This window comes from Sus scrofa, chromosome 1 (assembly GCF_000003025.6).
Source record: "Sus scrofa isolate TJ Tabasco breed Duroc chromosome 1, Sscrofa11.1, whole genome shotgun sequence".
NCBI classification, from domain to species: domain Eukaryota; kingdom Metazoa; phylum Chordata; class Mammalia; order Artiodactyla; family Suidae; genus Sus; species Sus scrofa.
In genome coordinates, this window is record NC_010443.5 from 107,163,980 (window position 1) to 107,186,237 (window position 22,258).

Genomic DNA, 22,258 nt, shown 5'->3' on the forward strand with positions numbered 1-22,258 from the left:
GAAACTTCAAGCCCAGCTGGGCAGCCCTGCAGAGGGTGGGAAGGATGTGTCAGGCATGTTTCCATCCTCTATTCCAGCTCTTTCCAATGGGTCCTCAGGTTCCCGCCCAGGGACGCTGATGGCCCACAGGTCATTGGAAGATCAGCAATGATTGACGGGCCCTGAACCCAGTGACTGACCTAGTTCTTCCTGGAGCGGTTGTCCACCCTGCTGCCTGCTTTGGCACATCCGCCTGGGAATGGCGGAAGGCAGGAGCCATGTGGGGGGATAGGACTGATTTTCACGGCAGCCTTGTCAGCTGTGTCGCCTGACTGCCCCACTGATGAGTCAGGTCTACTCCCCACCCTTCCCCTTCAGGAAGTGGCCCTGTCATAATCACAGTTGTGCTACATAAAAATAGCTTCAGTTCACAAATGCATGAGCACCCAGCCTTTCCACCAAGGGAAGAGGAAGGCCATTTCCCCACACGCATTCCCCACGGCCCCTCTTCAAAAGCGGGTCCTCTGAGGTGGGGTCTTGACACTTCTCAGTGGAAGGCTTCAGCAGCAGCTTCCTCATCAGCCCTGGTGCAGAAGGCTTTTTGTGGCTTTGCAATCAGCTTCTCACATTTTCTTATTTGTCCCTCACCCCAGAGATGTGGGGCAGAGCAGCTGCAGTTGTACCCATTTTGCAGGTGTGGAAACCCAGACGGAGGGAGGGGAGGTGACTTGCCCATCTCACACAGTGAGCTGATGGTAGAGCTGAGTTGTGGGCACCTGACTCCTGCCACAGGGTTCTTTCTGCCCTGGCACGTGCCTCCTGCTTGGATAATGCCATGGCCACAGCCAGGGCAAAGAGGAAAAGAGGAGGAGTGAAAGGCTGGTCAGAGCACAGCTTTGAGGAGCAAGACATTCATTTAGCAAACATTTCTCAAGCTCTTGCTACATGCTAGGCACCATGCTAGGCATTAGAGATGTGGTGGAGAGCAAGAAAGAGGCCCAATTCCTGCCCCCCTGGAGCTTATAGTTTAATGGAGTGATAGCTAACATTTACTGAACATGTTCTCTTTTTGGGGGGTGGGTGCGCCACCCATGGCAGTTCCTGGGCCAGGGATCGAACCCGTGCCACAGTAGGGACCTCAGCCACTGCAATGACAACTGTGGGATCCTTAACCCATTGCATCACACAGGAACTCCTGAACCTATTCTTTGTACTAGATGCTTTGCTAAACACTTATAGTGGAATAAATCATTTAATTCTCACCAATACCCCCATAAGGTAGCATATTAGATGTCTGCCATTCATGTTGGCCACCCAGCAGCTGAAACCCTTTCTATGTGTGCAGTATTTTTCACTCATGAGGAAGAGCCCAGTTGCCATTCCTGAGGCTAAGTATACCAGGTATTCCCTTTCCCAGCCTCCCTTACAGCTAAGGCAGGGCATGTGACCAGACTTGGCCAGTCAGCAGGACCACACCAGACCTGGTGTTGAAGCAGTAACTGTACAGATGCATCACTGGAAGTGAGGGCAGTAAAAACAGGAACCCCACCTGACTTTCCAGAGGCACCAGCAGCCATTTGTAGGGGCAGGTCCCTCATCCACCGTGGGTGGAGCCAGTGTCTCTGCCCTGTGGTTGTCCCTTCAGCTCTCCTTAGCTTGTAGAGAAAGGAAAAAATCCTGCCCTTCCTTCAGGGGGTGGTGATTGTGTCCCTCCTGCTTCCCTCACCCTGGAGAGGGTCGATGAGGTGGGCAAAAACTGGAAACAATAGGGAGTCTGGGTGGAGATGGCCTGAAGCTTTCCAGGCCAGTGTAACCTGGTAGTCTCAGAACCTCTGCCTGGTGACAGCATGATCCTCCCTTTCCCTTTCTGTTCTCAGGCTCTCTTCTCCCACCCACCCTACTCTCCATCCCACTATCTCAGGTCTGGTTCAATGCCCACGACCTCTGCCAGACACTTCCTTTCTCAGCTTCTCCTCCTTGTAGCCACTCACTACCATCCTTCATCCTAGAGTCAAAGCGAGCCTCTGGAACACAGGACTGATGGAGGCATAACCCTCCTGAAGCACCTGCCAGGACATCTGGCACCCAGATGCCTTTGTCTGGCACTCAGGAGTCTTCCAGTGCCATGTCAATTCTCCAGCCCCAACCCAGAGTTCTGACCATGCATCTCTCTGGTGACTTGCCCCCTGCTCCATTGCCACCATATCCTGCCCTGCCCCTTGCAGCTTCTTTTTTCCCCCTTACAGCTGCACCTGCAGCATATGGAAGTTCCCGGCCTAGGGGTTGAATCAGAGCTGCAGCTGCCAGCCTACACCACAGCCACAGCAACCTCTGTGACCTATGCCTCAACTTGCAGCAACACCAGATCCTTAACCCACTGATCGAGACCAAGGATGGAACCTGCATCTTCAAAGAGACTGTGATGTTGGGTTCTTAACCAGATCAGCCCCAATAGGAACTCCCCTTTGCACCTTCTTATACCACAAGCTGTTCCCTCACTACAAATGCCCTTCCCTGACCCCTCCAGGCTGCTAATAATAAAAATCTCATTCATTCTTAAGCATCATCAACCAGGTTCCCCTCAACACCACCTAGACTCCAGTAATATTGTTTCCTTTATTTTGTCCGTGAGAAGTTCTGTGACATTTTCTGCCTGGATTAGAGGCTTTGACATGAAGAAAGGCATGCCTGTGAGACCGGGAACCTGGGCTCTTGGTCAAACAGACCTGGGTTCTAATCTAGGCTTTACCATTTACATGTTGGGCTAGTGTGGACAAGTAGGTTAACCTCTCTTAGGTTCTTTAGCCTCACTGGCACATTTGGTGGTTTCCCTCTAAGTCGACCCTGTGGATTATGAGCAGCCCCTCCAGGCCCAGGACTAATGGGCATCAGCTATGGACCCAGCCTGAGGCCCAGAGGCCTTTGCTACCCAGTAAAGCCTGGTCTGATCCCCTTGTCTCAACTCCACCCCCCCCAACTCCACCTTCCATTACAGAAATGTAAGGCAGGTCACAGAGGACCAAATAGGAGCCCCTGATTGGGCATTTCCTGGCACCTCGAGAGAAGTGCACAGGTGTGTCTCATCTGTCTGCCTAAATGCCAGCAAGTACCAGCAAGTGGTTTTGTGTGTGTGCACGCAGCTATATACAAACCTGGGGGGTATGAGAGTATGTATGTGGGGGCATATGTGCTTCTGTGTGTGTGTGTGTGTGTGTGTGTGTATAGCACCTGTGGTTCTCAACTCAGAGCGAAAAAGCCCACGCTTCCTGTTAAAAATCAAATGGAGCATTTTTTATAGAAGCCCTAAAACTCCCTGAGAGGGTCATTGAGTCTTGGGGAGGAGAGGTGTGAAGGCAGGGCAGGAAGGATGAGAGCAGAGGGCAGGACTCTGCTGCCAAGTTATTGCATGACCCTAAACAACACCTCTCTGGGCCTCAGTTTCCTTTTTTTTTTTTTTATCTTTTTAGGGCTGCACCCTCGGCATACGGAGGTTCCCAGGTCAGGAGTTGAATTGGAGCTGCAGCTGCCAACCTACACCACAGCCACAGCAACACTGGATCCGAGCCGTGTCTGTGACCTACACCACAGCTCATGGCAATGCTGGATCTTTGACCCACTAAGGAAAGTCAGGGATCGAACCCGCATCCTCATGGATACTAGTCAGGTTAGTTAACCACTGAGCCATGACAGGAACTCCAGTTTCTCTTTCTGTAGAAGCAAGATGAAGAATTTAAACTAGGTGATCTCTGAATACTCCCACCCTCATTTTTGGGAGACAGACTAGTATTTAGAGGACACTCTTCACATTGAGTAATAAAGTAAAAATAAAAAATGGAGGACTCTCTTCAGAGGGAGACACCACGCACAGTCTGATATCCCACCAGGGATGCCCCTGACCTCACAATGACCTAAGTCTTCCCAGACCATCCTTGGAAACACCTAGACTCTTCCCTGTGGTTGATGGGGAAGGGGACAAGGAGGATTTTGGTGGGGGAGGGGAAATAGCTTTGAGGCACAGTCGCCCACCCTCATCAGCAACTTCCTCTCCACTCCTATCACCACTCTGCTCAGTTCCCACATCCTCAACCAGAAGAGAAACAGATCAGTTCCTCAGTAGGAAAGGGCAGGAGTCCCTGCCCCTTCCACACGCCACATCCGCTGTGGGTGGGGGAGGGTACATGGAGGAGAGGCAGGCCAAGCCCTGCTCCCGCATTTTACAGAGGGGGCATGTGCAGAGAGGGCCAGTGTCTTGCTCAAGGCACACAGTGAGTCTATGACAGTGCCAGGATGCACCCAGCTTCTCACAAGCCTTTTCATGTCATCAGCCCCTCCATGGAGCAGGGTCCCTAGGTCTCACTTCCACTGAGGTGAAACACAAAAGCCAGAGCTGACATTGCAGCATGTGCCCTTGGGATAGGTGTCAGGAAGCACTTCCCCTGAGATTCTCCAGGACAGGTGCCAAGGAAACACTCACCTCTTTCTGGACACAGGTAGAGATGGAATGTGTGGCTCCTCATGCTTACAGAGAGGGCTGGAGAGACCAGGCTTTCTGCCGGAGTTATCCTGCAAAGAATTGGGGGAGGGGGTGGGATTCTAAGTGGAGGAGGAAACTTACCGTCACTTAGTTCCATGCTCAGGACAGCTGTAGAAGGGAGGATCTCCATTTTATAGGTGAGGAAACTGAAGCCCAGAGAGGTTAAGTGGCTTTCTCCAGCTCACGCAGCTGAGACCTAGGGTATGACCACCAAATCTTTTTCTTTCCACTAGTTTCCCAAAACAGACCACAAGATGAATTTTTTTTTCTTTTTTTTGTTTTTTAGGGCTGCACTCGCAGCATATGGAGTTTCCCAGGCTAGAGGTCAGACTGGAGCTACAGCTGCCAGCCTACACCACAGCCACAGCAATGCCAGATCCGAGCCGCCTCTGTGACCTACACCACAGCTCACGACAACTCCTGATCCTTAACACTGAGTGAGGCCAGGGATGGAACCCAAAGCCTCATTGTTCCTAGTCAGATTCATTTCCACTGCGCCACAAAGGGAACTCAAAATGAATTTTTAAACATAATCCACAGTGAGTTTAGATGATACTGAGTAAATTGTTTGGGGGATTTCTTTTGACTGTGCCCACGGCATGTGGAACGTCCCCTGCCCAGAGACTGAATCTGTGCCACAGCAGCAAGCTGAGCTGCTGCGGTGACAACACCGGATCCTTAACCTGCTGTGCCACAAGAGAACTCCTTGGGGATTTTCCTTAAACAATATATTGATCCAAATATAGATCAGGAAAACATAAATCGAACTTGTTAATTCACAAATATTATTGCTTGGGACTAGGCTCAGCTCTGAAAGGAGTTGAAAAATATTAAATGGATAATCGTTTAGGTAGCAAAACTCTGAAAAGTAATGCACGAATGGCTGAAGCTTTAGAAACAGTCCTTGACACCTCTTGGTCAGAGGCAATGAGTGTGGGCCTCTGCTGGCAAACACCAGGGTGACTCATGGGTACGTGCTCCCACCCCATGCTGTCACCCGTCCAGTCCTGGCCGTGCAGCTCAGGCTCCCGGTCGTGTATGTGGAGGAGGCAGTGCATCTGAGGTCATGCCAGCCAGGGGATGTGAGATGGAGGAGCTCACGCTGAGTTGCTGGCCTCTGGGGAGGGAAGCAGGCAGGAGGAAGGACAGCCTGAGGACGCTCACAAGCCTGAGCTGCATCACTGGGGCACCCAGAGTCAGTCTAAGGATGCCTCTTCCTTTCTTGGTTTTAGCTCCGCATTTTGGGTCCTGGTTCCCACTCTTCTCTTTCTCTACCCGTTTCAGCCTTGCTCATTATCCGAGGAGCCATCCAGGAAGGAGGGAGACTCTGGGCCTCCTCACAGAGGCAACTCCACTCCTGCACCCTCTCCCATGGTTCTCCAGGCCCGGCCTAGAAGCCAATTCCAAGCAGCTGAGCATCAGGCCTGGCAACTTGCTGGACCCAGGGGACTGCGGGAGGATGCAGAGCCGCACAAGGGCCTGGCCAGCAGACTCTGCAGTCTGGAGTCAATCCCACAGGGATTGGCCATCAGGGAAGTTCAGTGTGCTCCAAAGGCCAACACGAGGAACATCTGGTTAGCATTCTTCTTATGGTGGGGGTGGGGATGGGCCCCATCTTCCTTCAGCCTCCCCACTACACCAGCCCTTGGGTTGGCCCAGCCTGCCTTAATGACTCACAGCCCATTTACTCACTAGGATTTGAATCCTGAACAATCAGGATCATACTCATCAATAAACATTTTTCAGGGGGAGTTTCCCCCCAAAGCTCTGGGCCAAGTGCTCATCACATAGGATTTTATTGAATCTTCACAACACCGAAAGTTGATCCTGATAATATCTCCACTTAACGGGGGATAAACTGAGTCTCAGAGAAGTGAAACTGTCTTGCCCAAGGTCAGACCTAAGTGAGGGAAGAGCCAGGATTCGATCTGACTCTGAACCTGTGCTATTTCCCCAGGTAGGGAGAGCTCACTACTGAAGGAGAAGGTCAGTCTTTCAACCTAACTCCATCCCCGACTTCAATACCAAGACCACTGAGAATAGTCATCCTTGAGGCGTTTTCAGCCACCTATATCTTAGCGTGAGTGAGCAGATGATCATTGTGACCTTGTACCATAAATGTTTTCTCATTTAGCATTTTATTTAGTCCATGCTAAAAACAGCAGATATTGTACCCTCAAACCATGTACAGAAATAAACTCGAAACAGCTTAAAGACTTAAACATAAGATGTGACACCTTAAAACTCCTAGAAGAGAACACAGACAAAACATTCTCTGACATAAACTACACAAATGTTTTCTTAGAGCAGTCTCCCAAAGCAACAGAAATAAAAACAAAAATAAATAAATGGGACCTAATCAAACATACAAGCTTCTGCACAGCAAAAGAAACCATTAAAAAAAAAAAACAAAACCTGAAAATACAACTTACAGAATGGGAGAAAAATGCTTGCAAATAATGCAACCAATAAAGGCTTAATCTCCAAAATGTACAAACAACTCAACAAAAAAAAAACCCCAAAGAATCCAATAGAAAAACAGGCAGAAGACCTAAATAGACATTTCTCCAAAGAAGACATACAGATGGCCAATAGGCACATGAAAATATGCTAATTTATTAGAGAAAAGCAAATCAAAGTGGTACAATGAGGTACCACTTCACGCCCATCGGAATGGCCATCAGTAATAAGTCTAAAAGTAAATGCTGGAGGGAGTTCCTGTCTTGGCTCTGTGGTTAATGAACCCAACTAGTATCCATGAGGATGCAGGTTCAGTCCCTGGCCTCACTCAGTGGGTTAAGGATCCAGCATTGCCGAGAGCTATGATGTAGGTCGCAGACGTGGCTCAGATCCTGTGTTGCTGTGGCTGTGGCGTAGGCCAGCAGGTACAGCTCCGATTGGACCCCTAGCCTGGGAACCTCCATATGCTGCGGGTGCGATCCTAGAAAAGACAAAAAGATTAAAAAATAAAAAACAAATGCTGGAGAGGGAGTAGAGAAAAGGGAATACTGCTAACTGTTGGTGGAAATGTAAGTTGGTACAACCACTATGGAAAATGGAATGGAGGTTTCTCAGGAAACTAAAAATAGAATTACCATGTGACCTAGCAATCCTGATCCTGGGCTTTATATCCAGACAAAACTATAATTCAAAAAGACACATGCACCCGTATGTTCACTGCAGCACTATTCACAATAGCCAAGACATGGAAACAACCTAAATGCCAACCAGAGATGAATGGATTAAGAAGATGTGGTGCATATATACAATGGAATACTACTTAGCTAGAAAAAATGAAATAATGCCATTTACAGCAACAAGAATACAACTAGAGATTATCATACTAAGTGAAGTAAGTCAGAAAGAGAAAGACAAATACCATATGCTATTACGTATGTGGAATCTAAAACATGGCACCAATGAACCTATCTACCAAACAGAAACAGACTCACAGACATAAAGAACAGACTTGTGGTAGCCAAGGGGGAAGGAGAGGGAGTGAGATGGACCAGGAGTTTGGGGTTAGTAGAGGCAAACTATTACATTTAGGATGGATAAGCAATGAGGTCCTACTGTATATAGCATGGGGAATGATGTCCAGTCTCCTGGGACAGACCATGATGGAAAATAATATTTTTTAAAGAATATGTATATATCTGTATATTTATATAGATATATATATGTATGACTGAGTCACTTTGCTATACAGCAGAAATTGGCACAACATTGCAAATCAACTATACTTTAATAAAAAGAATTTAAAGGAAAAAAAAAGAGCAGATATCATTATGACCCTTTTACAACTGAGGAACACAAGATTCAGGGAAGGGTGTTGACAGTGCCCACAATGCCCTGGCCAGCCCTGCAACCAGCCCTTCTGTTGTGTGGGCTACTCCATCCACTCCCCAGGTCCTCTCTCTCAAGACCTTTCTCCCAGAGCACATTTTGTGAGGAGCCAGGATCCGAGAGAGAGAGAGAGTGATGAGGGAGAGAAGTGGGCTATAAGGAGAAAACAGAAACAATCTGGACGCTCACCACCCATCTTAATTTTGACCATCCTTGGTGGGCTTCCAGGGCTGCATGCAGGAATGTAAGTGGAATGTGTAAGCAAGACAGCTGTCCTGTGTCTGTGTCCTGCGTTCTGTGTCTCCCCAACAGTGTGTCACCACAAGACCAGCCACAAGACCTCCATTCTTAATCATTCATCTTAAGACACTACCTAATTATGGTGAGTACACATATATATGAAGAAAAACATGCAGATGACTCAAGGTGGTTTTTCAGTTACATTAAACAATGCCAATGCCTGTTTGGGGAGATATGTCTCTGTGAATAGGCTGTCAGAAGTGTTCACCTGGAGGGCTGTGGATTGCTCACCATCCAGTGATAGGGAGGAGTTGAATTTCACTCAATTAAGTAAAAATAATCAGATCAGCATTCAACTTTCTGATATAACTAGAAAATAGTCTTTAAAAAGAAAAATCAGGATCCAGGAGTTCCCATTGTGGCTCAGCAGAAACAAATCTGACTAGTATCCATGAGGACTGCAAGTTCAATCCCTTGCCTTGCTCAGTGGGTTAAGGATCCAGCATTGCCGTGAGCTGTGGTGTAGTTCGCAGACGCAGCTAGGATCTAGCGTTGCTCTGTCTCTGGCGTAGGCTGGTGGCTACAGCCCTGATTTGACTCCTAGCCTGGGAACCTCCATATGCTGTGAGTGCAGCCCTAAAAAGACAAAAAAATAAAAAATAAAAAAATCAGGATCCTTCCAAAATACTGCTGGGCAGGCTTAGACCAGGGGCTCATATGCAACCTTGTGTGAGTCTGTGCCATAGCACCCGTCCCCCTACCCCCGTGTCATCTGGTTCTTAAATGCATAAAGTAATACAGTTGGCCTACAAAGGAAACAAACTATATAGCAAAATGTAGTTATCAAACTTTTTTCTTTTTGCTTTTTCTTTTAGGGCCACACCCACGGCATATGGAGGTTCCCAGGTTAGGGGCCCAATTGGTGCTGTAGCCACCGGCCTACGCCAGAGCCACAGCAGCTCAGGATCCGAGCCATGTCTGCAACCTACACCACAGCTCACGGCAACACTGGATCCTTAACCCACTGAGCGAGGCCAGATATTGAACCTGCATCCTCATGCATCCTAGTCAGATTCGTTTCGGCTTTGCCACAGCGGGAACTCCTCAAACATTTTTAATAAGGGGATTTTTTTTTTTTGATGTAGTAATAGACGGTGCTTCTTATGTAAAGTGTGAAATAGCAAGGTCTAGCAACAGGCCTAATAACTACTGTAGTGTTGGACAGTTATCCCTATTTTGAAAAATCTGCAAAAAAACTGTAATGTGATTTGAAAATATATGTAATTCTATCAGTGACACCACTACAGGTCCCGCTAGTACTGCCGTGGTTTGTTGCCACATCATTGAAGGAAAAAAAAAATTTCAGGTAGAAGTCAGTAGAAAGTAAAGATGTATTTTTTTGCCAAATTTTCAGACTCCTGAAAGCAATCCTTCAATCTCTAGGAACCCCTCAGACCCCGGATTAAGTACTCCTGGTCCAGAGATTGAATCTGAAGTGCAGCGACCTGAGATGCTGCAGTCTGATCCTTAACCCACTGAGCCATGGTGGGAACTCCAACTCCTGGTCTAGTTCTCTCTTTAATAGCACATACATGTAATTGTATCAAAGGTAGTTTTCAAAATCTGATAAAATCTAAAAATAAAGTGCCTGACAGGTAGGCAGTTCTCGGAAAGTGAGAATTTCTGTGTCTGGGGCCTGGAGCTCCTGCTAAGGTTACTCTGCTCATTCTTCTTAGGAAAATGAGGTTACCCACAAAGCAGAGCTCCCAGGGCCATACGAAGGCGCTATGTGCCCCAGATGCCCACAGGCCACTTGGCACTGAGCCAGGCTTATTCCACCAGAGGGGCCTTTGTGCCCCTCCTCACACTGATGCCAGTTGGCAAGACAAGAATAAAGTTGGGTCTGGGAATATTTTGACTGGCCCTTGACTCCGGGAGGGACACAGCTTCACAACCAACTCTGGGGAGCCCCAGCCTCTGAGGCACCCTGAGGCCTCCCTTACCTGGGGCCCGAACTGTCTGCATCCTGGGAATCCCCAGGAAGCCCTTAGGTGCCTGTTTCCCCTCTTAACTCATTGTGGTCACATGAGGAACATAGTCACAAGCCACTGTGACTAGGTCAGTGCTGACAGGCTCACAAGACACTTGGCTGGGAATCAGGCTGAAGAGAGTGGCAGCCAAGCTGCAAGGCCGTCAGAACCCAGAGAGCAGAGGCTCACTCCAGGCCCTCAGGCTCACTGGCAGCTCCAGCTCCCTCCCCAGAGCTCATGCGACTCCTCCTTTGTGGCGCATCCCCACGGCCAGGCCACCCTTCCCTCTATCCAAGTTGTGAGTGCCCTGGGGAGCACGCCATTCCCTCTAGCCAAGGTCTGCCATCCAATGCCCCCTACTCCAGAACCTTCTCCCCTCAGCCCTTCCACTTTCCTATCAACACCCACCTGTTCAGTGTCCCACTAGCCTTGGCTCAAAGGCGACTTGCAGTTACCTGAGGTACATGGAATTTGGAGTTAAAGACCTGCATTCGGGAGTTCCTGTTGTGGCTCAGCGGGTTACAAACCTGACTAGTAACCATGAGGATGTGGGTTTGATCCCTGGCCTCACTCAGCGGGTTAAGGATTGGCCCTTTCTAACGAGCTGTGGTATAGGTCACAGATGTGGCTCGGATCCCATATTGCTGTGGCTGTGGCATAGACCAGCAGCTGCAGCTCCAGCTCTGATTTGACACATAGCCTGGGAACTTTCATTTGTCACAAGTGTGGCCCTTAAAAAAAAAAAAGGACCTGCATTCAAGTATTGGCTCGTTATGATGTCCTGTCCCTCTCCAAGCCTTGTTCAATATCCTCATCCATTACATGATGTGTTTAAACTTGCTTCCCTATTTTTCACAGCTGTTATGAGGATGAAAAGCATTTTTACTTTTCTGTTTGTTTGCTTTTTTTTTTTTTTAGGGCCACACTCACAGCATATGGAGGTTGCCTCTAATCAGAGCCACAGCTGCTGGCCTACACCACAGCCACAACAGCACAGGATCTGAGCCATGTCTGTGACCTACACCACAGCTCACAGCAATGCTGGATCCTTAATCCACAGAGCTAGGCCAGGGATCAAACCCACAACCTCATGGTTCCTGGTCAGATTTGTTTCCGCTGCACCACGACAGGAACCCTGAAAAACATTTTTAGATGTGAAATTATTTCATAATCTGTAAAGCATTTTCATAGCTATAATATGGGACTCATCATGGCTGACAAGTTGTCTGATGCATTTCAATTACCAGGGTTCTTCTAGAGAAATGGCAGTGGTGATATTTCAGGAGGGGTGCAGATAGATCCATGTAACTAGAGGGCCCTGCTGCATGTTCCCACCCCCTCCCCTAAATCATATCCCAAGTCAGACAGGCCCTTGTAGGCAGAGTCTGGTTTTGGATCTGAGTGGGAGTTCAAAAGTCTCCATAAATGACCCCCTTAAATCCAGCACGGGAAATTGACCAAGTAGGTGCTGGGGGCGATGCACATTTACTTCTGCTTTAGATATGATTCACCCAGTTTGTTGAGCCAAGAGGAGCAGGAAGGATGGCGAATCGGACTCTGAGGAGGAAAGCCAGAGAGGTGCTCCACTGCAGCAGCCGAGCCTGAGGCTCACAGGAGGGCATGTTCAAACCATTTGTTAGCTTGGGGTCCTGGAGGGTGACTGGTTGGGGATCATGCAAGTTTAGCAGCAGAAGGCCCAGGTTCCAGACCCTGCTCTATTGCACCCAAACTGTGTGCCCGTGAGCAGGTCATTAGTTATCTCTGGGCCCACATGGCCTGTCTGTATAAGGCCTGTGATAACCTCCAACTCAGTAGAGTCTTCTGGGGATTCCTGTGTGCACTTGGCAAGACACAGAAATGCCTACAGTTGGGTGCAGGGTGAAGTGCCCACCCACCCCACGTCCTGGGGTGCCAGCCCTCACGCCGCCACCCAGCACAGCATTTGTGCCTTCCATGTGTCCATCTCCTCATTTCGCTGATTCCCTCAGGAGATGGAGGTGCCTTCTCATCTTATGCTCATGGTGCAGGCCACCTGGTATATGTTCACAATGAACCTATAATTATTATTCCAGAACTCAAGTTGCAGCAGGGCCCAAAGCCCAGGAAGGCCCCTTCCCCTTGTGAGGCCTGGATCACACGTCTACATGTGTATTGTTTCCAGATATTTCACTTAGCTTTCCCCTCCATGGTCACAGAAAACTTCAGCCCCAGTCGGCAGTTGCCCCAACATCTGGAAATGTTTCATCAATGCCCTCTCTCCTTCTTTCGGGCTAGTCTGCTTCAGATCCCAGCTCTGCTGCTTACTAGCCATAAGCTTGGGCAAGTCACTTAACCACTGATTTCCTCCTTTGGGAATAATAATTCAACTTGCTGCTAGGTAGATGTTTATTCAGCTCAACAAGAAAAAGTCAAATTATTTTCTAAAGTGGTTCTGCCTATGTATACTCCCAGTAGCTGCGTTTAAGAGAGTTCATTGTCCAAGAGATTTCATTGTCCATATTCTCTTCTACTTTGCTTTTTTTTTTTTTTTTTGTCTTTTTGTCTTTTCTAGGGCCGCTTCGGCAGCATATGGAGATTCCCAGGCTAGGGGTCTAATCAGAGCAGTAGCCACCGGCCTACACCAGAGCCAGAGCAACGCGGGATCTGAGCCGCATCTGCAACCTACACCACAGCTCACCTCAACGGAGGATCCTTAACCCGCTGAGCAAAGCCAGGGATTGAACCGGAAACCACATGGTTCCTAGTCAGATTCGTTAACAACTGTGCCATGACGGGAATTCCTTCTCTTCTACGTTTGTACAGTCAGACTTTGGCCAGCTGAATGAATGTAACATGGTATTCATCATGGTGTGTATTTGCATTTCCCTGAATGCTAATGAGGTTGAGTGCATCTTCATGTTTATTAGTTATATTTTCCCTTCAGTGAAAAGTCTATTCATAGCTTTTGTTCATTTTCTATTATATTGTTTTGTTTTGTTTTGATCTTTTTGTATTTTCTAGGGCCACTCCTATAGCATATGGAGGTTCCCAGGCTAGGGGTCTAATTGGAGCTGTAGCCGCCAGCCTCTGCTTCTGCTACCTACACCACAGCTCACGGCAACATCGGATCCTTAACCCACTGAGCAAGGCCAGGGATTGAACCTGCAACCTCATGGTTCCTAGTCAGATTCGTTAACCACTGAGCCACAACAGGAACTCCTATTATATTGTTTATCTTCTTGCTAATTGATTTGTAAGAATTCCCTTTTTTCCTATATATTTTAATTTTTAATTTTTATTATTTTCCTATATATTCTTAATACTAATCCTTTGTTATATAAAATAATCTTCTCTCAGTTCATGGGCTTCTCTTTCATTTTGTTCAGAGTCTCTCTTGAGGAGCATCAGTTCTTATTTGAATGAAGTAGCATATCCAAAAGATATTCACCAAATTTTTTTCTAAAGGTTTTGATGTTTAACTTTTACATTCTGGATCCATTGAGAGGATTTTTTGTTTTTGTTTTGTTTTTGTTTTTTGGCCATGCCTGTGGCACACAGAAGTTCTATGTCAGGGACTGAATCCACCCCACAGTAGCAACCTGAGCCACAGCACTGACAACACCGGATCCTTACCCCTTTAGGCTGCCAGGGAACTCCTAGCATTGATTTTTTGTGTATGGTATAAGATGGAGTTTTTAGCTTTTCCACGAGGATAATTGAATTTTGTAGCTCCATTTGTGGAACAGTCCTGAAACTAACATGTTTTTTTTTCCCTTGGAGCCAGTCTCAACAGCTCTTGAGGGGGACAGGAAAGGAGGGCCCAGCTAAGGTCTGACTGACACAGAATTTCCTCTACACCTGACAAGGACTTTCCAAGGAGGTCACATCCAAGGAGGCTACAGACTTGAAAGAAGCCAGGCTGCAGCTTTCCCCGAGCAGCCTCTGCCTACATCTGATTCAGCATTAACCATTTCATTAAAGATGTAACATGCGCATATGGCAAATAATAATAATAATTCAAATGATTCTCAAAAGTATCAAATGAAAAGTTAAATTCTTCAGAATCACTCTGCAAAGCTTATCACTTTGGTAGTGAGTGATTTTCAGTTTCTTGTGAATTCTCTCCCTGACTCCCAATAATATGCTTGCTGCATCTATTTCTTGACTTAGTAGCTCTAGAAAGACTCCATTTTCTGTTGAAAAAGTTAGTTTCCTTACATCTACCCCATCTCTCTTCCCATTCTCAATATTTGATTTTTTAAAAATGAATGCTAAACGCTATGCCAACTCCTGCAGCTGTGCCACAGCTGTACTTCAGGAAGCCCAGCCTTGTGAGGTTGCTCTCCCCACCCCAGCTGGCCAGAGATTGTCAGACAGGACACTTCCCATCACGCTGCTTCCTGATTCCAGCCATTAGCGCTGAGTCTTTTGGTGTCTGGGGCTCTTCCCAACAATGGTGCAAATGAAAGGACTGGGCCTGTTTCCTGAGTGGGGGAGGAGAGCCCTGGGAGAAGGCAGGAGAAGAACGTTGCATGTGAATCCAGGCTTGTTGATGCCCACCGCAGGCTCCCTCTGTGACCTTGGACAAGTCCCTTCCCTGTCTTGCCATCTGTAAAATGCAGGTTACTGAGATCCCTCTCACTGGGAACTTCTTGGGTGGTGGCTGTGGGAAGACCTTCTGATAAAGGGCAGAAAAAGCTCTCCTGAAAGACGGTATGCTACTACAATGACGACAAGAACAGCTGCTGATTCCTAAAGGGGAAGGGGGTTGGAGGACAAGCACTGTGCAAACAGTTCACATGTATGACCTTATTTAATGCTCATAACTCTCAGGCGGGCATTATTCTCTTCATTTGACAGATGAAGAAACTGAGAGGTTAGGCAACTTGTCAGAGGTCACAGGGCCAGAAGGTCTGTGCCACCAATCCAGTCTACCACCTAACCCTTTTGAAGAAACTGGTTATTTAGAAATGCTGAAAAACTCTGTGCCTCCAGAAACATGTTACAAGGCAGGCACTAATCCTTCCTGAGCTCACAGACACCCTGCCTCCCAGTCCACTGCAGGGACTGACCCTGGCCCGGGCCCAACAGGTGATTCTAGGACCGGGAGGCATTTTCACAGCCAGAGAAAAGTGGAGGGCTGTTTGGCCTGGGGAGACCTTTGCTCACCCACAGCAGGAACTCCAGGCAGTTCAGAATGGCCTGGAGGCTATTTCTCTCTCTAACCCTCCAGCCAGAGGCAGAGCTGTGCATATACCCCCATCCGCAGACAGGCATACTCTTGGCCACATCACGTCCTGGGGACTCTGGGGATCCACAGGCCCAAGCCCAGCATGGCCTGGCACTGGCCACAGCTGGGCAGGCCTGCTTCCCTTCAGACTCAAGGCCACAGGCAGGGAAGGAAATGAAGGTGGGAGGGGCCCAGAAACGCTGACTTGGCTGGAAGGCTGCCTGGGAGGGAGAAAGCACAGAAAGGCCTTTTGCCCAGAGCTGTGGGCAAAGCCAGTAAAGTCACCCTGGCATCTCTGCAGATTCTGAGCCACAAGAGCCTCACCTGGGCCACTCAGCCATGACTTGTGGCCAGGAGGCTGGGGGAAGGATCCTGTTGGGGTCACACTGCTTTTTCCCTCACCAGCAGCCAGGGTCAGAGGGTGGCTGCTGCTGGGCAGAGACACCCATAGCTTAAACAAGCCCCTTCCCTGAGAGTGTAACCTGGGAATTTGCACTTAGCCCAACATCAAAAAATGAATAAAATGAAGAGACACAAGTGAAACAAACAAAGCCTCTTGCTGTTTGTAAGAGGGCAGAAGCCCCTCCAAGCTGGGACAAATCTGACAGAACCCCTGAGCCTAGATCTGAGCTCCTGAATCCCTGTGATTAGTGGCCTGCCAGGGACAGGTGTCTTGCAGGCCCACGAGTGACTTGTCCACTGACTCTGCACACTCTGCTGGTTGCAGCAACAGGACTATAAATTGTCCATCTAGGTCAGCACCACTGACATCTTGGGCCAGATGTAGTGGGGGCTACCCTGTGCATTGCAGTATGTTTAGAAGCATTCCTGGACTCTGAACTCCAGGAGCACCCCTCTCAGTTGTAACAAACAAAAATACCTCCAGACTTTGCCGCATGTCCTCTGGAGAGCCACATGTTCCCCAGTTGAGAACCACTGCTCTAGATCCATTCTTCACTTCTTTGGTAATAAGACTTGATTTTCAGCTGGCACATAGTCACCAGGATCAAAGACTAAGGAGCAAGTCCACTCTTGCAGCTAAACGTGCCCACGTGGCTAAGATCTGGCCAAGGAAAGGTAGCAGAAGTGCAACCGCCAGGCGTGTGTCCTCATGACCTCTTCACTATTCCCACTGGTTAGAATGCAAGCATGGTGACCCTAGCCGAGTCACTCATGGGTCATAAAGTGGGTATCAAGTGCTCAGAAGGGAGAACACGTGATAAATGGGAAAGAGGCCAGATCGTGGATGACCATGGAGCTGCTGTGGGAGATATGGACTCTACCACTGGACTTAGAGAAATGAACTTGAGTCACTGCTATCTTGACTATCTCTCCCAGAGCCAATTTTAGCCTCTGATGAACTCTCATGACACCACAGCCTCTTGTCAGTCATGGTCAAATCTAATCCTAAATAACATATAAGATGCAACTCAGCCATACTTGTGGCTTGAACTATCTACCATTGATATGTCTGCTACCTTCAGATTTGCCCCAGCCCAGTTCTGGCAGTTCACAGGACTACTCCACACAGTTGCCATCCTCTCCCCAACCCGCCTCTCCCCCAGTGATCCCCAGCTCAGGAAAGGCCAGCGCCATACACCCAGCACCCTGTGAGGCATCTCTGACTCCCCTCCCCCAACTCCATCTCTCTCACATCCATGAGACTCCAAATCCCTCATTCTGCCTCCAAAAAAGAATCTATTCCTTGGGAGTTCCCTGGTAGCTCAGCAGGTTAAGGATCTGGTATTGTTACTACTTGGCACAGGTTTGATCCCTGGCCCCAGAACTTCCACATGCTGAGAACACAGCTCCCTCCAAAAAATCTGTTTCTTCACTCCACCTCCAATGTCAGTGTTCCAGTTCAGGCCCTCAGCGTTCCACACCTGGCCCATGGTAACCACCTCCTAACTGGCCTCCCTGCCTCCAGTCTCCACCCCACAGCCTGTCCCTGCCCTCTTGAAAACCCTCCCATGACTCCCTTTGGTCTCTAGGACAAAGTCAAAGCTTTCTGGGGGGACAATATGAGCCCCTGACTTCTGCCACCTCATTTCTCAGCCCTCCAGCCCTCCCTCAGCACGTCCTCCTGCAGAATTTGCCCCAGTCCCAGTAACACACTGTGTTTCTGTTTTTGCACACATTGTTCCCCCTCTCAAATTCTCTCCCCAAATCCTACTAAGTAAACTCTTACTCCTACTTCAAGGCCCACATAAAGGTCACCTTCTCCATCAGGCCTTGATTACCTCAGCAAAAGCAACCTGCTGATCTTGCCTCTATACTGCTGCAGAACTTGCCCTTCTAACTCCAAGCTGGATCCCACTTCATTCCCTGAGTTGGAGTATCTGTCTCATTCTATCGTGCTTGGAATCCACAGTACCTGCTGTAATATTGGCACAGGGTAGGCGTTCAAAACAATACTGTTATGTCTTCACTGAGCCCTTACTCTGTGCAAGGCCCTGAGCTAGATGCTTTATCAAAATTTTCTCATTTTATCTTCAGAATCACTCTGCTGGTAGAGATGAGACGGAGACACAGAGGCTGAGCAGCTGCTTAGAGTGCACAGCTGTGTCAAAGACTGATGCTCCATCTGCCACACCTGGTTCTCCCTTAGAATCTGGCCTCACCCCACTGCCACCCCAGATGGTCTCCAGGGAAGCACCAATCCCCAGAGCTAACCAGACCTGGGTGTGGAAAAAGCCTTTGTCCTTTTATTCAACTAATGGGTTGGGATTTCTTGAAAAGGAACTTTAAATAGGAAACCAAAGAAAAAGCACCGCAAAATTTATATATACGTGTGTGTGTGTGTGTGTGTGTGTGTGTGTGTGTATTTTTTTAAACACAACAGATGGGCAAGTTCAGGTCCTCTCTTCGAGCTGTTATTTCCTCCTAAAATCAGCAGGAGGGACTAGATGGGCCCAAAGATCCTTATCAGTCCTGATATCCTGTGATGCTATGATTAGTTTCTCAGATGAACAGTGGGCTGGTGGCTTCGTTAGTGAGGGCAGGACGGTAGGGACACAGCTATGGAAGGAGGAGAGAAGGGTCTGCTGCGAGCCGACCAGCCCCCACTCAGGCCCTGTCCCCTCTACAACTTTTTAGAAGTCCCAAGAGACTTGCCCAGGAGCCTCGTCCTGCCTCCTCACTGGCCCTTGGATAGCCCCAACCAGTCTGAGGGACTGGGGCTAGTGAGGCCTAGAGCTTGGAGTCCAGGCTGCATGCTTCCTACAGGGCCTTCAAGGGTCCTGTCCCCTCTCTTGGTCTCTTTGTGCATTTCCCTCCACAAGCCACCCCCGGCTCCAACCTCTCAGGCCCTGGCTCCTCCTCCCCACTCCGGCCAGTGGGACCCTCTGGAAAGCCCCACTCAGAGCCAACACAGGAAGGGGAGAGGGGAGGACCGTGGGCGAGTTCCTGCGGAGGCTCAGGCGCTCAGCTATAGCCTTGGAGCCTGTCACTTCCCTTCCCCCACCCACCCAGCTGGGAGACTGAGCAGTTTCATCACAGCTGAGCTGTTGTCCTTATAAGGGAAGGGACTCCCCAGTCTCTCCCTTGGGCCCCAGCTGGCTGGTAGAGAACCAGGCCAGACTTGGGGTGTCCTTCAGGGGCCAGGAAACGTGGGGATGCCCCCGGCCCCAAGTTGCTAGATGTGCCGTGGGCTGAACAGCCACCTGAAGTCACAGACCCTCCAAAGAAGAAACAGGAAATAATCACAGCTCCAGGCCAGGAATCCCAATATTAAAGCGTGTTCTCCTAGGCAAGTTGTTTAAGCCTCAGTTTCCTAACCTGTAAATGGAATAAACAGAAAAATATATCTTCCTCATGAGACCACTGTGGTGGTAATGACAGACCAGAACAGGCCTGCCACATAGTAGGTGCTCTGTGAAGCCAGGCTGCTAGAGTTTATTATCCCCATTTCCTATGAGGCAGGCCATGGACTGAGGGTTCCATAACAATCCTATGATGAAGGGAGAATAAGCCCATTTGACAGACAGGAAAACTGAGGCATATTTTGCCTAAAGTCACTTGTTCATGGCTGGGATTTGAATCCAGATATGTCTGCCTCCAAATCAAACATCTTGTATTTCCTGCTTATGCCTGGCTACTTCCTCCAGGAATTGTGTTCCTTAATAAAATTATGACAACAGGGAGGAATTTCCACCACCACCTGTCTATCCTCTGTATCTCCTCACAGAGCCGCCTCATGACATCACAGCAACCTCTGCTTAAGTGAGTTTGTGAGGTCTTTTCTGAAGCCCTGTCTCATATCTCTGACGTGTCTCACGTCAGGGACATGAGAATAAGGGACAGTAGGAAGGCAGGAAGACAGGACTCAGAGGAGGGCACAAAATATGGTGGCTCCAAAAAAACACAGGGAGCTACCAGGGCCCAGGCTCAGGTGGAGGCAGAGGGAGGGGCAATCCAGATGTCCCCTCCCCCTACACACCCCTCCTTCTCTGTCCTGGGTTCAGCCTGAAAGCGGCCACCCTGTGCTTTGCAAACCCCCACAGGACTTCAGGCCACTGCTGCACAGGCCTCCAGCCCCCAGGGCCAGAAGGAAAGAAAGTTACCACATCCTTCCTCAGTCTTGCAGCTGGCTGGCCAGTGACACCTTCCCAGCAGCCACTCCCTTCAGGGCGGCCCTCAGGAGGGGACCTCGTTCCTTGGCCCTGTCAATCAATAAAAGGACTTTTCTTCCTTACCTTGGTTCCTCCTCACAGATAAAGTGAAATGATTCACCTGGGGTCCCCCAGCTTCCACAGGCCACTCCTCGGCATGGCAGCCACACGTCAGGCCAGTGGCAGAGGAATTCAGGAGGCACATGAAGGTCATAGAACCGTCAATAAGCCCTGGGTCAGGTGCTTCCTGTTGTGTCCAATGTTCCTCCTCCTCACAGACAAGGGAGGGAGCTGGCCTTCGGGGGAGCACAGCAGTGCTTTCCCACATTGGGAGCTGGGAGCTGAGATCTACTGAGGTGTTTTGGTGGGACTTGACAACTTCCCAGCAGTTTGACTTGACTTGGCAGCTTGACCTGGCCCTGGGGCTTCCAAAGAGCGATCAGCAAAGCTCTGGGGTCCTACTGAGATATATTAGGGGTGCCACGGGCATAAGACAGGGCCCAGGCTGACCCCAACCAGGACAGAGCTCCAAGGTCAAAAATGACAGCTGAAATCATTTTGAACCATCATAGGAAACACCTTTTCAGGCAAGATTCACTCATGGAGACTAGATTCAAGGGGAAATTTTGATGAGGTGCAACATATTTGTACAAGGCCTTTAAATATCACCCAGATTGCTCATTAGTTACAAGAGAAAAATATGTAACTATTCAGTAGAAAAATCAGGCACCTTGACTGGGTGATCAAAATTATCACTAGTGAGAGGCAGATGGAGGCTGTGTCTCTAGATGAGATGCCCTGAGAAGGATCTAGTATCACCTCTGCAGTTCTTTGGCTGAGACAACATAACCTCAATCTAATTATGAGGAAACCACAGACAAAAACCAAATGAGGAATATTCTATTAAAAACCTGGGGAGGGGGTTCCCGTCGCGGATCAGTGGAAACAAGTCTGACTAGCATCCATGAGGGTGTAGGTTCAATCCCTGACCTCATTCAGTGGGTTAAGGATCCTGGGATTGCAGTGAGCTGTGGTGTAGATTGCAGACCCGACAGATCCTGTGTTGCTATGGCTCTGGCATAGGCCTGTGGCTACAGCTCTGATTTGACTCCTAGCCTGGGAACCTCCATTTGCCATGGGTGCAGCCCTAAAAAGACAAAAAAAAAAAAAAAAAGCTGGGGAGGACTGCATACTTCAAAAATATCCACATCATGAAAGGTAACAGCTGTGGAAACATTTCAGATTAAAGGAGACTTAGAGACATGTATGCAATATCCATCCCTACCCTGGGAGTAACATATGATTAAAGGATATTAATGGGTCTAATGACAAAATCAGCATTGAATTTACTGAAGTTGATAACTGTACTATGATTAATGAGAGAATATGCTTATTTTTAGGAAATACACACTGAAGTATTTAGGGGGAAGGGGCCATGATAACTAACTCTCCAAAGACATGAAAAAAAAAAAAAAGGAAAAAACAACCTTATGTATATATTACAGAGAGAAGGTGCTCAAAAGATAAGCCAAAGGGTCAATCTGAGCAGAGTACATGGGTCTTCTTTGGACTATACTTATTCTTGAAACTTTTCTCTATGTTTGAAATTATTTCCAAATAAAGTTTTTAAAAACTGAAAAGCACTGTCACCTAGAACATTTAGCCCCCAGGCTATAGAAACACGAACATGGGGAGGGTGAGACTGGAGGGCCTGGCTGAGTTTAGCGAACACAGAGCACTGTGGGAGGGGAGGCAGTTTAAAGGACTGGTGATGCCCTGATCAACCACCACCTACCCTCTGCTTCAGTGA

General features: G+C 48.5%; 1 protein-coding gene across 1 annotated transcript in view; it reads right to left on the bottom strand.

Moving 5' to 3' along the window:
- Positions 1 to 21,505, bottom strand: part of ANKDD1A (ankyrin repeat and death domain containing 1A) — a 90,013-nt gene extending 68,508 nt beyond the window's left edge. Inside the window, exons 1-2 of the mRNA XM_013992888.2 lie at positions 20,533 to 21,505; positions 4,454 to 4,542 (exon numbers count right to left, since the gene is read on the bottom strand). The gene's annotated coding sequence lies outside the window, so the exon portion shown is untranslated. The remainder of the gene's footprint in view (positions 1 to 4,453; positions 4,543 to 20,532) is intronic.